At 37.8% G+C, this 15,787-nt stretch overlaps 1 protein-coding gene across 2 annotated transcripts in view; it reads right to left on the bottom strand.

Moving 5' to 3' along the window:
• LOC146866499 (stimulated by retinoic acid gene 6 protein-like) overlaps positions 1 to 15,787 on the bottom strand; it is a 484,943-nt gene that overhangs the window by 71,241 nt on the left and 397,915 nt on the right. The window lies entirely within an intron of this gene.

Below are 15,787 nucleotides of genomic sequence, written 5' to 3'. Positions count from 1 at the left end.
CTGTAGATAACTGGTCAAAACTTTAATTAAGAAACATTTCCCTGTTCCAGCTTAACCACTGATATACATTTGAATAGGTTTAAATGATGTGCAGTTGCGCTCTTTTTTCATGAAGTAAACTATGCTGTATCTGTTGTGTCACTTGCTGATATATTTCTTTTTGTTAAAAATTTAGTTGGTCTTCCAAGTTTCCCAACTCAATTATATCATGTTGTGCTTGTTGCATTGCCATTTTTACTTCATGCATACCTATTGCTGCTTCATTTGCAAGAATTGGTTGCCCTAATGGATCTTGACTTAGTGGAGCAGAACTTTGACTATCTTGAGAACTGTCTCTAGCTATTTCAGCTGCAATAGAAGTTTCTTGTTCAATCTCTTCATTTAACATTTGTAGATAATTTGGAACAATTGTGCATTGAATACTATCTTTAAATGCATTAAAAGAATCTTAATAGCAGTCAAAATCTCCAAGTAATTCCATTTCACTTCGCCAAGGCTTGAAAAGTTGCAGAAGTGCTAAATAGAAAAATTCCCTTTTATCTGGAGTTTCGCAACTGAGTTTCCTGTGGTTAATAAGATTTCCTTTGGCATGTTATCCAAACATCCATCACATCCAATGACTGCATATTTTTCTTCATTTATATTTTCTTTAATATTTCTCTTAAAACTATAATGTTGTAGTACTTCATAGAGACACATGTTTTCCAGATGTGGACTCCTTTTGGGATAGTACGTGCCCAATATATATTCTTTCACAATATCTGTACTCTCTGGTTCATTCAATGCTAAATATTCAATTTCTTGTACAGATTTCAAAACTCGATTTCATGTTGCAGCAAGACCTAGACTTACCCAAATGACTCCTCTTGACTTTGAAAATAAACTTGCAGAGGTCAACCGATCTGAACATTCGTAGGATCCAATTTCTCGATTGGAAAGCATCTTCAAACTAAAGCTGTACAATTTGGTACTAAGAGTCTTCTCTTGTGAAATTTCATCCCACATTTCTTTCAACTCTGTCTTTTCAGATTTGGTTATATATGATGTAACATAACGAGCAACAGCAGTCAAATTATCTGCAACATATTGGATATCCATGTTTGCATTCCATATTGGCAAAATCACTGGATTTTAGTCATTAATATACTTTGAATTTGCACTTCTTTTTATGTTGTAAGTATTCTTTGGAGATTTTCATGTTATAGTATGTCTTACTGCTGACATGAAACTGTTGACTCTTCCTTTTGAAATTACTGGACGTGGGAATCCAAAATGACATTTTGTATAAAATCTTCCCTTTGCGTGTATTTACGTCGACAATATTTTCCACATCGATGACTTTGAAACCGTAAAACTTGTTGTCTTAAGCTGTTTTCTCCTCCTTTTTATGGAATGACACAGGTAACATAGTCTTCAATGAAAGACAAAACAGTTTCATCTGAATCGGTTCCAAATTTAGGTGCATTCTTGATCCATAATAGCATGTGTATATGAGGAGCACCTCTGGCTTGGTACTCCTTTCTCCAAAAGAAATCAATAACTTTTCCAAGAGATGGATTATTTTTATTGCAGATAAAATACATCATAGCTTGAAACCTATGAATAAAATATCTGCACAAATTTACAGGATCCAAAGAACAGAGTTCTCCAGCTGTCTTCAATTCAATGTTTTTTATATTTAAATTTGCTTCTTGTAGAAATTCAAGTAAATCATCCCTTGCGTATTCAGCACAACTAAGCGTAACAAACCACACAGGGGTTCCTAAGTTCCTTTACATACATTTAAGTTCTCCGTGACGAGGATACCAATACTCATTAGTACCACGTTGACATGCCATCAAATTATTTAACTGAGATTCTAAATGATCATCTCTTTGTTGAACTTTGTCCAAAAAATCCTTTGCAGAAAGATGTGTAAGATGAACTCATGTTTTCAATATGTGGTTCACTGCATATGAAAGTCCATACAAGTCACTTTCAAACAGAAGATGAAATAAATATGGAATACACTGTTGAAAGCTTGGATCTTCTGAGTACAATCTAGTTGTAGGATATTCTGAAGGTGGAATCTGTACTGGTCGTTCATCATATCGTCCACCTTTTCCAGTGGGGAAGAGCTGTGGAAAACAACAAGCTTCTAAACTTTTTTCCCATACACTCATGGGAGTTCCCGTCGCTTTCCTCATTTAGAATAATTCAATAGTGTTTCCTATCACTTATTTTGAATGTAGAGGGTGTATACTATAATGTTTATAAATTTCTTTTCTCCTTGAGTTGTCCACTTTTTCTATTTGGCCAGTAGAAATTTCTCTTTCATCTTCTATAAATAATTCTTCTTCTTCCACATATACATTTTTATAATAAGTATTATTTTGTACAGGATATAAAGTAACCTTTTAAAGTTTGGTGATATCTACTAACTCTTGCCAAATTTTCCAACTCTTTGTTGGTACACCATTTACTAGAATAACTACAGGTTCAGTTTCCTCTCTCTCTATACTAACAGTTTTAATATTTTTCTTAAAATCTGAAGGTAAATACACAACTCTCCCTTTTAAACCTCTGTGTAAATCTGTTGGAGGCAGCTTACCTGTTTTAGGCTCCATACGAACTATAGCCTGAAACGGATGCACAGATTGGACTCATAAGTATTTAAATCTACCAGTTCAGGAGGAATACCTGTCAACTCTAGGTTGTTATGTACAGCTCTAGCTGGCATTTTATTCTCTTCTAATTTGTTGTAACAATATTTACAAATTCGTTGATCACTACCCAACTCAAAACAACCTTCCACCAACAAATAAGCACCAAATTGCTCCCACTTATTGTTGTTTTCCTTTTCACTTTTAAGATACACATCAGCATTCCTAGTTTGATTTCTATAGTGAGTACGTCGACAACAAATACAAACATAGTTTGGTTTCTCACAAAAAACGACCTTAAACTGTGTAATTTCTTCTGCAAACTTCTCAGCAGTACTATCTTCCACCTCTTCTTCAACACCTACACTTATCAAACTCTCACTTTCTCTACACTCCTCTTGAGGTCCAAAGAAACAAAACTCTATATCATTTAAAAAAATGTTATCCAATACTGAACCATGCAAAAGAGCTGTGTTTATTTCACTTAAAGTTAATGCAGGACGTTTTACGTAGTACAAGCTTCTCACTAACTTCCGCATTTCTGAGTGATGTACTGCTAGCATTCTTAAATGATGAAAAGTACTTCTATACACTTTTCTAGAAAGACCAGCCAGAGAAAGACCCTGCAAGTTACTATATTTTTTCACTTTACAAGGATCTAGTCCTTGCAACAACTTAATCTTTTGTTTAACACTTTTTTTTACCATAATCTCGTAAGAAATTTGATAATATATCAATAGATTCCTGTCGTATATTACAAATACTACTACAATCCCACCTATACACTGGAGCTTGTGTACGTCTGCCTTGAACTTCTTCAACTATTACTTGTTGCACATTTCTAGGAAGCATCTTTTCTTTTTCAATTGGACAACCGTTTTTCACTTCATAACAACGACCCCTGGTATCAACTGCATGAACTAATGTAATTTGTTGAAAATAGTTTTCTTCATTAAAAAAAGGTTCAGTACTAGAAGTGTGCTTCCAATCACCCGAAATATTTTTGCAGAAGTTAGTTTTATTAACGAATCTTTTTCTTTTACTTTTCTCCTTCATAAACTGCATTGTTTTATTCAATGTCTTCATTCTCTTCAATACTAATATAAACAATCTTCTTTTCAATTCAAAAGCCTTTTCGACTACACTTTCAATCTGTTCTTTCTTCTTGTAAAATGTTGATCTTCTTTTATATTTTTTGCAATCTTTCAATACGTTTTGTAGTACTCTGCTTTTATACATTTGTTTTCTTCTGATTGGTTATACAACTTTTTTTTCTAATTTCTACATATTGAATTTTTTTTACATTCTTAAAAATTATTTTAACAAATTATTTAGTTTTCTTACCAGATGTTTTTTTCTTCAATGTCACATGTTGTACTTCATCTAATTTCTGCTTTTCTCTCTGCTTTAAACAGTACTGTTTTTTTGTTGTCTTTTCTTTTGCACTTTTCTTGTCATACTGAATTTTTCTTAATTATGGAGAATATTTGAAAAAAAGAAAAGTTTAAATAGTTTTGTTAAATAATTTAGTATTATTAAAATAATTATATACAAACATTCTTACGTATAAATTAACAAATATTTTTAATTGCACTCTAAACCTATATCAGGCACTGAATAATCTTTTCAATTAGAACAAATCACAAGCTATACAACAAAATCACAGAGCACAACTAAAGAATTTCTCTACTGCTACCCAAATCAAATCTAAAGTGCAGTCTGTCAACTTTTAAGGCATACTTAATGTCTGATTGGGGTATGTCTCTACTAGCACATATATTTTCATATGTGTTATACATTTGAAGATACTGTAGAGATAAAACAGAAGTATACATATATTTGTATGCTTTTTCGTGTATAGTACACTAGCAAAAAGCACAAACTCATACATGCATGGCTTCAAAAATATTTTACATTTTACAGCAGAAACATCTAAAGGGTTGCTACTTTGTTTTTACCTATACTCAATACCTAACTATTACTCCTTTCTATATCCTTTCTCTTTCTTTCTACACCTCTCTTGTTTCTTTCTTCACCACTGTTCTCTCTTTGTGCACTTTTCTTCACTGTTTCTACACCTCTCTTGAATGTTTCTGCACTACTTCAATCTGTTTCTACAACTCTATTCCTCTTTTTGCACCCCCTCTGTCTCTTTGTGCACCTATTTCTTCTTTCTGCACCTCTCTTACTTCTTTCTGCATACCTTTTGCCTCTTTCGGTACTCCTGTTCCTCTTTCTGCTCCCTTCTTCCATCTTTCTGCATCTCTGTTGTTTCATTCTGCACCAGTGTTTCCTCTTTGTGTATCTCTGTTGCTTCCTTTACAACTTTTCTTGCTTCTTTCTGTACCTCTATTGCTTTTTTCTGAACCCTTGTTACCTCTTTCTACATCCTTCTTCCCTCTTTGTGCACCTCTGTTCCCTCTTTATGCACCCCTCTCCACTCTTTCTGTACCTCTCTTATCTCTCGCTACACCTCTCTTGCTTCTTTCTGTACTTCTCTTCCACTTACCTTTTTCTACATCTCTCTTAGTTTTTTCTCCACTACTCTTGCTTCTTTCTGCACTTCTATTACCTTTTCTGCACCCCTGTTATCTCTTCCTACATCCTTCTTCTTCTCTCCTTCTGTGCTTATTTCGTGTTTTTCTGCACCCCTGTTCCCTTTTTCTGCACCTCTCTTGCCTATTTCTGCAACTGTCGTGCCTCTTTCTGCAGTTGTCTTGTCTTCTTCTGTACCTCTGTTGCTTATTTCTACACCTCTCTTGCAAATGTTGACACCTCTCTTGGTTACTTCTGCACCCCTCATGCCTCCTTCTACACCTCTATTGTTTCCTTCTGCACTGCTCTTCAATCTTTCTCCATTTTGTTTGTCTGTTTGTGCACTTCTCGTGCCTCCTTCTGCACCTCTATTACTTCTGTCAGCACTTCTCTTGCTTCTTACTTATTTATTTTGACTCTGTTCAATACTTAACTGCTAGTAAAATAGTAAAGCAGAAGCAGCAGAAAAGTAATGTTTAACATATGCTACGTGACAAATTAGTGATTATAATAGTTTGAAAGACTGTCTGGAAAGCTCCACTTGAAGTGCACTAAATAAGTCTTAGTATCTCTTTGAAATATGAAGTAGACTTTCTCAACTTTTAACATCTTCATGGTCTACTGTTTAAGATATGTCTGATCTTGTAAATATAGTGATATGAATTATACATCTGAACATAGTACACATATAAAACACAACTAAACATCTATGTATATGTTTCTTTGATATATGATACTACTAACAGACAGTACAGACATATGCAAGCATGTTTTTAAGAACATTGTTACACTTACACCAGAGACATATGAAAGCTTGCTGCTACATATTTTACTAGGCTCAGCACCATATGTACTCATACTGCCTGAGTGATTACATGAGTGTAGATGTAGTGTCTATGAAATTTACATGAGTACCACAAGAGTGATTAAAGAACTGCATAGGTAATGCTTACGTGATTCCATAACTGCATGGGTAGTGCCTGGGTGATTGGAAGAGTGCATAAGTACTATCTGAGTGATTGAAGAATTGCATAGGTAATAACTGCAAAGACAATACATACATGATTAGACTAATACACATATACTGCCTTGGTACATCGAAGAATACATGGATAGTGCCTGACTGAATGGAAGAATGCATATATAGTACGTCAGTGATTGCTTAATGCAAGAGTTATGCCTGGCTCATTACACAAGTGCATGTGTAGAGGTTGGATGATTGAAGCACTGGTTACATAATGCCTATCTGATTGCATGAGTGCAGGGGTAATGCCTAGATGATTGCATGAGTGTAGGGATAATAACTTAGAAATTACATGTATGTAGAAGTAGTGTCTAAGTGAATGCATGGCTGCAAAGATAGTGCCTATGTGATTCTATGAAAATGAGAATACTGCCTTGGTGAATACAGGTGTAGTAAGGTAGTGCCTGGGTGATTGCATAAGTGCATAGGTAATGCTTGATTAATTTTATAAGTATATAGGTAATGGCTAAGTGATTGAAGGTGTGTATAGATACTGACAGGGTGATTGGAGGAGTGCAAGGGTAATGCATGAGGGATAGGACCAGTATATAGCTAATAAATTGGTGATTGCATGATTTCAGGGGTAATATCTGATGGACTACGTGAGTACATAGAAAGTCCCTAGGTGATGTCATAAGTTCATCGATACTTTCTAGGTGATTAGAGTACTATTGTGGTTGGAGGACTGTAAAGGTACTGCCTGGGTGATTTTATAAAAGCATGAGAACTAGTTAAATGTTTGAACAAGTGCATAGATCATGAGAGGCTGATTGGAGGAGTGTAAGGATAATGCCTGGATGATTGAAGCACTGTATAGCTAATGCACTGATGATTCCATGAGTGCAGAGGTAATGCCTAAGAGATTGCAGCATTACATAGGTAATCTCAGAGTGTTCATCAGTTAAGGGATAATATATCCGACATTATAATAGTACATAGGATGATTTTATAACTCCATCGATACTGCCTAGGTGATTAGAGTACTATTGTAGTAGTGCCTCAGTGATTGGAGGACTGTAAAAGTAGTGTCTGGGTGATTTTATAAGTGCATGGGCACTGCCTAAGTCATAGGCCGAGTGCATAGATTGTGAAAAGGTAATTAGAGGAGGGCAAGGGTATTGCCTGGGTGATTGAACCAATATGTAGCTAATGCATTGGTGACTGCTTCAGTTCAAAGGTAAAATATGGGGAGTACAGGAGTACATAGAAAGTGCCTGGCTCATTTTATAAGAGCATTGGTACTGCCTGGGTGATAGGAGTAATACTGTGGTAGTGCCTCAGTGATTGTACGAGTGTAGAGGTAGTGCCTAGGTGATTTTATAAGTGCATTGGAACAGGCTAACTGATTGGAGGAGTGCGTAGATTGTGAAAAGGTAATTACAGAAGTCCAAGGGTATTGCCTGGGTGATTGAACCAGTCTATAGCTAATACATTGGTGATTGCAAAATTGAAGGAGTTATGTCTGGGGGATTAGAGAAGTACATAGCTAATACCTGGAGATTCTATAATTGCAAGGGTAATGTCTGAGAGATTACAGGAGTACATAGGAAGTGCCTGGGTGATTTTATAAGTGCATGTGTACTGCCTGGGTGATTGGAGTAATACTGCAGTAGTGCCTGAGTGATTGGAGAAGTGCATAAGTAATACTTGGGTGATTGCATGAGTGCATGCATAGTGCCTAAGTGATTGCAAGAGCGCATGGGTACCCTCTGAGTGATTGAAAAACGGCATACATAATACCTGGGTGATTGCATGAGTGCTAAAATAATACCTGTATGAATAGAACAATACACAGATGGTGCCTTCATTCATCAAGAAATGCATGGGTACTGCCTGACTAATTGCAACAATGCATAGGTAGTATCTAAATGATTGCAAGAGGGCAAAAGTTGTGCCTGGACGATTGGAAAACTAGTCCTTGGTTGATTACATGACTGCAGAGGAACTGGCTGATTGTATCTATTAAAGCATCAATAGTGGCTCCGTGAATTTATAACTGCATCTGTACTGCCTGGGTGATTGGATGAGTGCAGAGATAGTGCCTGACTGATTGCATAAGTGGCGGAGTAGTGCCTGACTGATTGAAGAACTGTACATATAGTGGCTTAGTGCATGGATTAGCGCATAGATAGTCCCTGGGTCATTGCAGACTTACAGCTGAGACATCTCTTCATGTTGCTGCTTTATATTTGCCTACACCCAACATCCTAAGTAGTCAAAGAATAATCAAATAGCAACACAAAAGTGTGGTTTATAACATGGTGTACACTTTTCTAGTACAGGTTCACCATTCTCTAACTGCTCAGGGTATCGTGTCTACCCAAGTAGAAAACATCAAACCAACGCATATCTCTCTTATAAATCTTACCATATTCATAAAGGCATGTATGCATGTGTCTCTACCTTTTACTAGTACTATCATTTTTAATAGAAACATACTTAAAAAAATATATCTCTCTTTTATACATATAGGATCTTGAGATGCATAATACATATGAGAATACATATGCAACTAGGAAATTCATCAATCACACTACCATGCAGACCATAAAAAATGACACACTACTCTTTAGATTTGGAAGAGACACCTAGATTTATCTGGCATTCATCAAATAGCGTTTTACATATTTAGTTTTAAGCCATCATAATCAGTAATTCCTCACCCAACATATATTAAACATCACTTTACTGCTCCTGCTACATAAACATCCTACTACTAATCTACTACTACTCAGATGTGCAGCCTACCAAAATACAAAGCAACATCCCTTCACATATCTCTATTGTAAGTCAACCCAGCATGGATGCATGAGTCTCTACCTTTCCCTAGTACCATCATATGTAAAAGAAACATGGAAATAGATATATACCTGTATTTTATCTTTCCATACATAACGCATATAGAAATACATCTGCAAATACAAACATACCTCAGTCACAAGATAATGCACACCATCACACTTAAAAAGCTGCACTTTTCATTTCAAACACAGATCTAAAAGAATATGGTATATTGCAAGCACTCCACTGCACAGGTAGTGCCTGGGTAATTAGAGGAGTGCAAGGATAGAGTCTAGAAGATTTTATATGTACATATGTAGTGGCTGGGTGATTTTATAGGTGCATGAGTACCGGCTGAGTGATTACATAAGTACAACAGAAGTGCATCCATGATTTAAACCCTAGAAGGACACTGCAAGGGTGATTCAAGCGCTGTATAGCTAATCCATTGGTGATTACATGAGTACAGGGGTAACGTCTGAGGGATTAAAGAAGTACACAGGTAAAGCCTGGGTGATTACATGACTACAGCGGTAATATCAAGGGATTTTCATGACTACATACAAAGTGACTATGTGATTTTATAAGTGCATGAGTACTTCTTAGATAATTGCAGGACTACTAAAGTAGTGCCGGAGTGAATAGATAAGTTCAAAGGTAGTGCCTGGGTGATTTTGTAACAGCATGACTACTGGCTTAGTGATTACATAAGTACAAGAGTAGTGCGTCCGTGATAGAAGGACTGCAACAGTAGTGCCTGGCTGATCATATAAGTGCATGATTCGCAGAGTGCATGGGTAATACCTTAGTAATTGCATGAGTGCAGCAGTAATGTTTAAGTTATTACAGCAGTGCATATGTAGTGTCTGCATCATTTGAAGACTGCATGAGTAGTACTTCGTTTTTTTTTTATAACTGCATGAGTGTTGCTCCTTGCCAAATATAAAGCAGCAGACTATTACATAAGTCAACCATAAGTCTCTATATAATGTTAAAAGCAATCATACATATGTCTCTACCTTTTCAAATCATCATATCTAAAAGAAATATATAAATAATCTTTCTGGAATATAGTGAAACCTACAACTAAAATATGCAATAGATCTGCCTCATTGATTGCACAACTCCATAGGTAGTGCTTGGGTGATTGTATGAGTGCAACCGAAGTCACTGGGTAATTGCAGAAGAAGATGGATAGTGACTGAGTAAGTGCATAAGTGACACATACAAGTTGAGGGCATGGATAAGTGTTTGAATAACACTTGAAAGCATAGATAAGTCATGGAGTAGTGCCTAGGTGAATACATAAGTGCAACAGTAAGGCCTGGGTGATTGTACGACTGCAAAGCTAGTGCCTGGGTTATTACATAAGTGCATACGTAGACTCTGCATGTTTCTGTGACTGCACAGTGTTACATAACTAGTGCCTGGGTGAGTCCATGACTACAGGGGTAATATCTACAGGATTACTGGAGTACATACCAAGTGAGTAGTTGATTTTATAAGTGCATGAGTACTGCTTTGGTTATTACTGGAGTACTGAGTGATTGGAGGAAGGAAAATATACCTGGGTGTTTTATAAGTGCATGGGTACTGGCTAAATGTTTGGACGAGTGCATAGAATCTGAGAAGCTAATAGCAGGAATGTAAGAGTAGTGCCTGGGTGATTGAACCCCTGTATAGCTAATGTACTGGTGATTGCATGAGTGCAAAGATAATGTCTAAGGGATTGCAGGAGTGCATAGGTAATCTATGTGTGATTCCCGATTTAAGAGATAATACCTAGGACATTATAAGAGTACATAGGAAGTACCTGGGTGATATTATAAATCCATCGATACTGCCTAGCTGATTACAGAACTATTGCGGTACTGCCTCAGTAAATGGAGGACTGTAAAAGTTGTGCTGGGGTGATTTTATAAGTGCAGGGGCACTGCCTAAGTGATAGGCCGAGTGCATAGATTGTGAAAAAGTAATTGGAGGAGTGCAAGGGTATTGCATGGGTGATTGAACCAAAGTGTAGCTAATGCATTGGTGATTGCATGAGTTCAGAGGTAAAATCTGGAGAATATAGGAGTACATAGAAATGGCCTGGGTTATTTTAGAAGCGCATTGGCACTGCCTGGGTGATAGGAGTAATTCTGTTGTAGTGCCTCAATGATTGTAAGAGTGTAGAGGTACTGCTCGCGTGATTTTATAAGTGCATTGGCACTGGCTAAGTGATTGGGGGAGTGCATAGATCGTGAAAAGGTAATTGGAGGAGTACAAAGGTATTGCCTGGGTGATTCAACCAGTGTATAGCTAAAGTATTGGTGATCGCATGATTGCAGAAGTTATGTCTGGGGGATTAAAGAAGTACATATGTAATACCTGATGATTCCATGAATGCAGAGATAATATCTGGGAGATTACAGGAGTACATAGGAAGTCATTTTATAACTGTATGTGTAGTGCCTGGGTGATTGAAGTAGTACTGCAGTAGTGCCTGAGTAATTGGAAGAGTGCAAAGGTAGTGACTTGGTGATTGAATCATTGTATAGCTTATGCATTGGTGATTACATGAGTGCAAACATAAAGTCGTGGGGATTAAGCAGTACATACATAATGCCTGTGTATTTGAATAAATTGAGTGACAATATCAGGGGGATTACAAGAGTGCATAGAAACTGCCTGGTGATTTTATAAGTGAATGGCTACTGCCTGAGACATTGGAGTAGTACTATGATAGTGCCTGAATGACTGAAAAAAGTGCAACATCCTGAAAGCATGCATGCATATATCTCTACCACAACCCTATGCACAGCTCAAACATTCATAGAACAAACTTCAAATTTAAAGCAAACACCAAAACTTATGTGGCATATTTCAACTGTACCTCTCTAGAGACTTATAAAAAATAGCATAGTCACTAATACCTAATCTCAAAAATGTTTAAAGCACACTATTACGCTGCATCTTCACCATTCCACTACTACTCAAAGTCTTGAGCCTACCACATAAACACCTTGTTGTTATACATCATGCACCTTCAAATGTATAAGACATATGAAAATACATATACAGGTAGAGACATACTTGAGACAGAAGTCCATACACACCTTAAAACTTGACAGACTCCACCTCCAATTTTAAAGCAACACCTAAAATTATGCGGTATACTACAAATGTACATATCCATACACTAAAACAAACTACCATTATCACTAATCCATCTTCCAATATACACATATTACTATATAAAATCTATTTCAGACATTTAACTACAATAAAACAAACTACAATACACATCTCTACATTTAAAAATATATTTCAAACATCACAGTTCATCAATAATCTTTAAAGTTTAAAAATAAAACTAATACATAATACACCTCAGAAATATATAACTCACCTTCCAAATTGATTTGTAGAATATCAAATATCAGAAAGTCACAAAAAAAAATCTTATGCACACAATCAATGTAATGCACCTCTCTCAATAAGGTAAAACCAGTAATGGTAAACTTTTCCTCTCTTTCTCCACACAAATACATGTAAGTAACAAATCACATTGCTTTCTACATACTTTCAAATTGTAAAACACATTTCTATTGGTTACACATATTAATCCTTACCAACTGACTTCTAAAAGTTCCCAAACTGATTCTGGAATGTTTTGGGAGTCGCAATGCCACCGTGCACCATGGCGGTGGAACAGCAAATCCATACGGGAGTTCAAAAATATATTAAAAATAAAAATACCACTATTTTTTAATAACACACCACTTCTAAAGATAGTACTGACTTGGGAAATCTTACTTTAATAACATTAAACTTCTATATAAATTACAATACCACATTTTAAAACCTCAGATAACATTCAACCCTTCCCCCCTTCTGCCTAATGCCAGTTTCCATAGCAACAGTTCATGGAACATTGAAGTGAACTGTCAGGTCACAAGTTCACAATATCTTCAAGTTCAGCATACTAGCTTACAAATGCAAACAGCAGGTGTTGTTGACACTTGCAAAATATGACCTTATCCTATCTACTGTAAAATATGTTTTACTATCCAATAAGAAAAGTGCTTTTTAAAGAAAGTAACATGCACCCTATTTTTGAGTGTAGTGTTCATAAACAGCCAATCAATTATCTCCTTTTTTTAAAAACAACATCTTGTCCAGCATTTTAGATACCTCTCATTCTACCAACTGACTACATCAGCTACAGACATCTTTTCACTCCTTCCAGACATCACTTCAAGATGCTTACAGTGTGGATTGTTGGACACAGCTATGTTTTCTGGTGCTAAACGTATGCTGAATGCAGAGGTATTGACAAAGACAAAGACTTAGTTTAGCAAAATGTGGATATTAAATGGATTGCACAGAGAGGATTAAAGTGGCACCAATTGATGCCTTTGGATAAAACCTTTTTGCATGTCCAACCCCCTGACCTCATGATTGTGCACTGTGGTGCCAATGACCTAGGCATATTGACTGGGGTAGGTCTGGAAATGCTCATGAAGGAAATCTTTGCCCAATTGATGTTGCTTTTACCTCAAACTGTTTTTGTTTACTCTAATATATGCCAAAGACAGAAATGGAAGTGGTCAAATCAATTCTGTCCACAGATTGAAAAAGCTAGGAAAAATGTAAATAAAGCTGTTTTTGCATACCTAAGACATCATAGAATGTGGTCCATCTACAGTAACAATATATGTTTTGACATGGATGACATCTACAGAAGTGATGAAGTACACCTCACAGATTAAGGATACAGAGTCTTTCTCATCAGCACTTACATGTAGCTACAACAAACTCATAATGAACACAAGGGCTCTTTTTAGAGCCACCCTATAAAATAGTAGTGAATGTATATATATTTTTCACATACATTTATTTTTTTGCGGATTCGCGCACCCGACGCAAATCTGAAAAAGCATGAATTCAATGTACTACAACACAATAGACTTTTCAAGTTTAAATATTATTTTTTAATTTTATATATTTTTATCAAATCTTACAATTCTAATCTTGTCATTAACTTCAATCACAGAGCCTCATTAAAACAACTTCACACAAATACAACACAACCTTCTAAATTATATACTACTAAAATATTTATTTAAGGTGAATTTGCTAATCCAACGTGATGTTATATGGGGGGCCGCACTGAAAGCCGCATCGGAGTCGCGACTCCATTTTTCGGTATTTTCCCCCGGGACTCCAAACAAAAAATATGGAGGGGGGTGCCACGTGGTCCCGCCCCTAAGGCCAATTATGGCACCGGGAACCCCATTCCCCAGGGCCGGCCCTCAAGTTCGGGACCGTGGGGGGAGCCCCAATCCCCCACGGTCCCTGCCGGCTCCACGCCTCCTGCGGGAGCCCGGCATTGCTTTTGGACATGGGGAGCTGCTGACATGCAGCTCCCCTTGCCTAAAAGCATTTCTGCTTTGCTTTGTTGAAGCGAGAGCAGGTTTCCTATGGCAGTATGGCAGGGTGGGAGCTGTGCTCCCACCCTGCCATAGCAAACAGCAATGTCCTGAGGCTGGGCACCCTGGGACATTGCAGGAGCTGGCCCTGGGAGGTGGCGGTGCCCAAGGCCATCTAGGGCTCCAGGCAGCTCCTCTCCCAACTGTATAAAGCCTGTGGGGTGGTGGTCCCCGGGGCAGTGTGGGGGGGCTTGAGCCCCCCCACACATTGATTTTAGGAGTCACCCCGGGGAGGTGGCAGTCCCCGGGGCAGCGTGGGGGGAGGAAGGAGCCCCCCATGCATATTAAATGAAAAGCCCTGGGAGATGGCGGTCCCCTGGGCTGTGGTGGCCCCTGCGGGCCCACACTATATAATTATACATTACCCCCGGCACCTGGCCCACCGGGGGGCTTAAGGAAAACAAACCGCAGGCACCCAGCACAAATTCGAACGATTTTTTGGGGAAACATGCTTTTTGTGGCCCTGGGGGTCCTTGTGGGACCACCTGAGCAGGCCTAGGGGGTCAGGGTGTTTCTACCCATCCCCCTTTTCTTCATTTTGCGCTTTTTCCCCCTTTTTCTAGTGACTCGGTTACAGAGTCACAAGATGGCTGCCAGCACATTCTGCTTTAGAGTGTTGGCCGCCAATCAGAAGTCAGCTCGTGCTTGGGTGGGTTTGCGAATCCTCCTCAGTGCTCAAATATATACATTTTTATTTTTTTAATTTCTCAGCAACTACTGAACGGATTTACACCATTTAAAAAAATGGTTGCTTTCTGGACCAAGAGCTACATTTTTGCCAAATTTGGTGTAATTCCGTTCAGCAGTTCGGGCTGTAGCCGTGTCTAAATTTCCTATGGATCAACATGCATTTTTATATGGAGCAAACTCGATCCGAAAGGTATTGCAGTTGTTTACATGATCACCAGTTACATCAAACAAGGCCACATTAATTTTTTTTAGGCACAGGGAAATCAAGTGATTTGTGCAGAATCACAGATTGTTGCGCCAACACCAAGACTCAAACCTGGTTCCTCAGTTTCAAAGTTGCCAGCTCTGGAAGTATGCAAAAACAACAGTTGATGGTCAGAATGCAGAACAATGTCATACATTCACCCCAGTACAGAGATCTGGGCCTAAATCCATTGTTTTTGTGCTCACCATGCCATTCCAGTTTGAACCCAGCAATATGCAAATCAGTCTTGACCCTGTGCCTCATGGGAACAGTCCAGTCCGAACTGCCAAGCCAGGTCCTCCCTGGACTGGAAACAAGCATTTTAGGACCGGTTTCGGGGTTTCACCCCTCTTCAGCCAGGATAGCTTGATTCCAGTGGCATGAAGAGCACGGGACC

Source organism: Triturus cristatus, chromosome 2_1, assembly GCF_964204655.1.
Source record: "Triturus cristatus chromosome 2_1, aTriCri1.1, whole genome shotgun sequence".
NCBI lineage: Eukaryota > Metazoa > Chordata > Amphibia > Caudata > Salamandridae > Triturus > Triturus cristatus.
The sequence above is the reverse complement of the archived record's forward strand: the minus strand, read 5'-3'. Positions and strand labels throughout refer to the sequence as shown.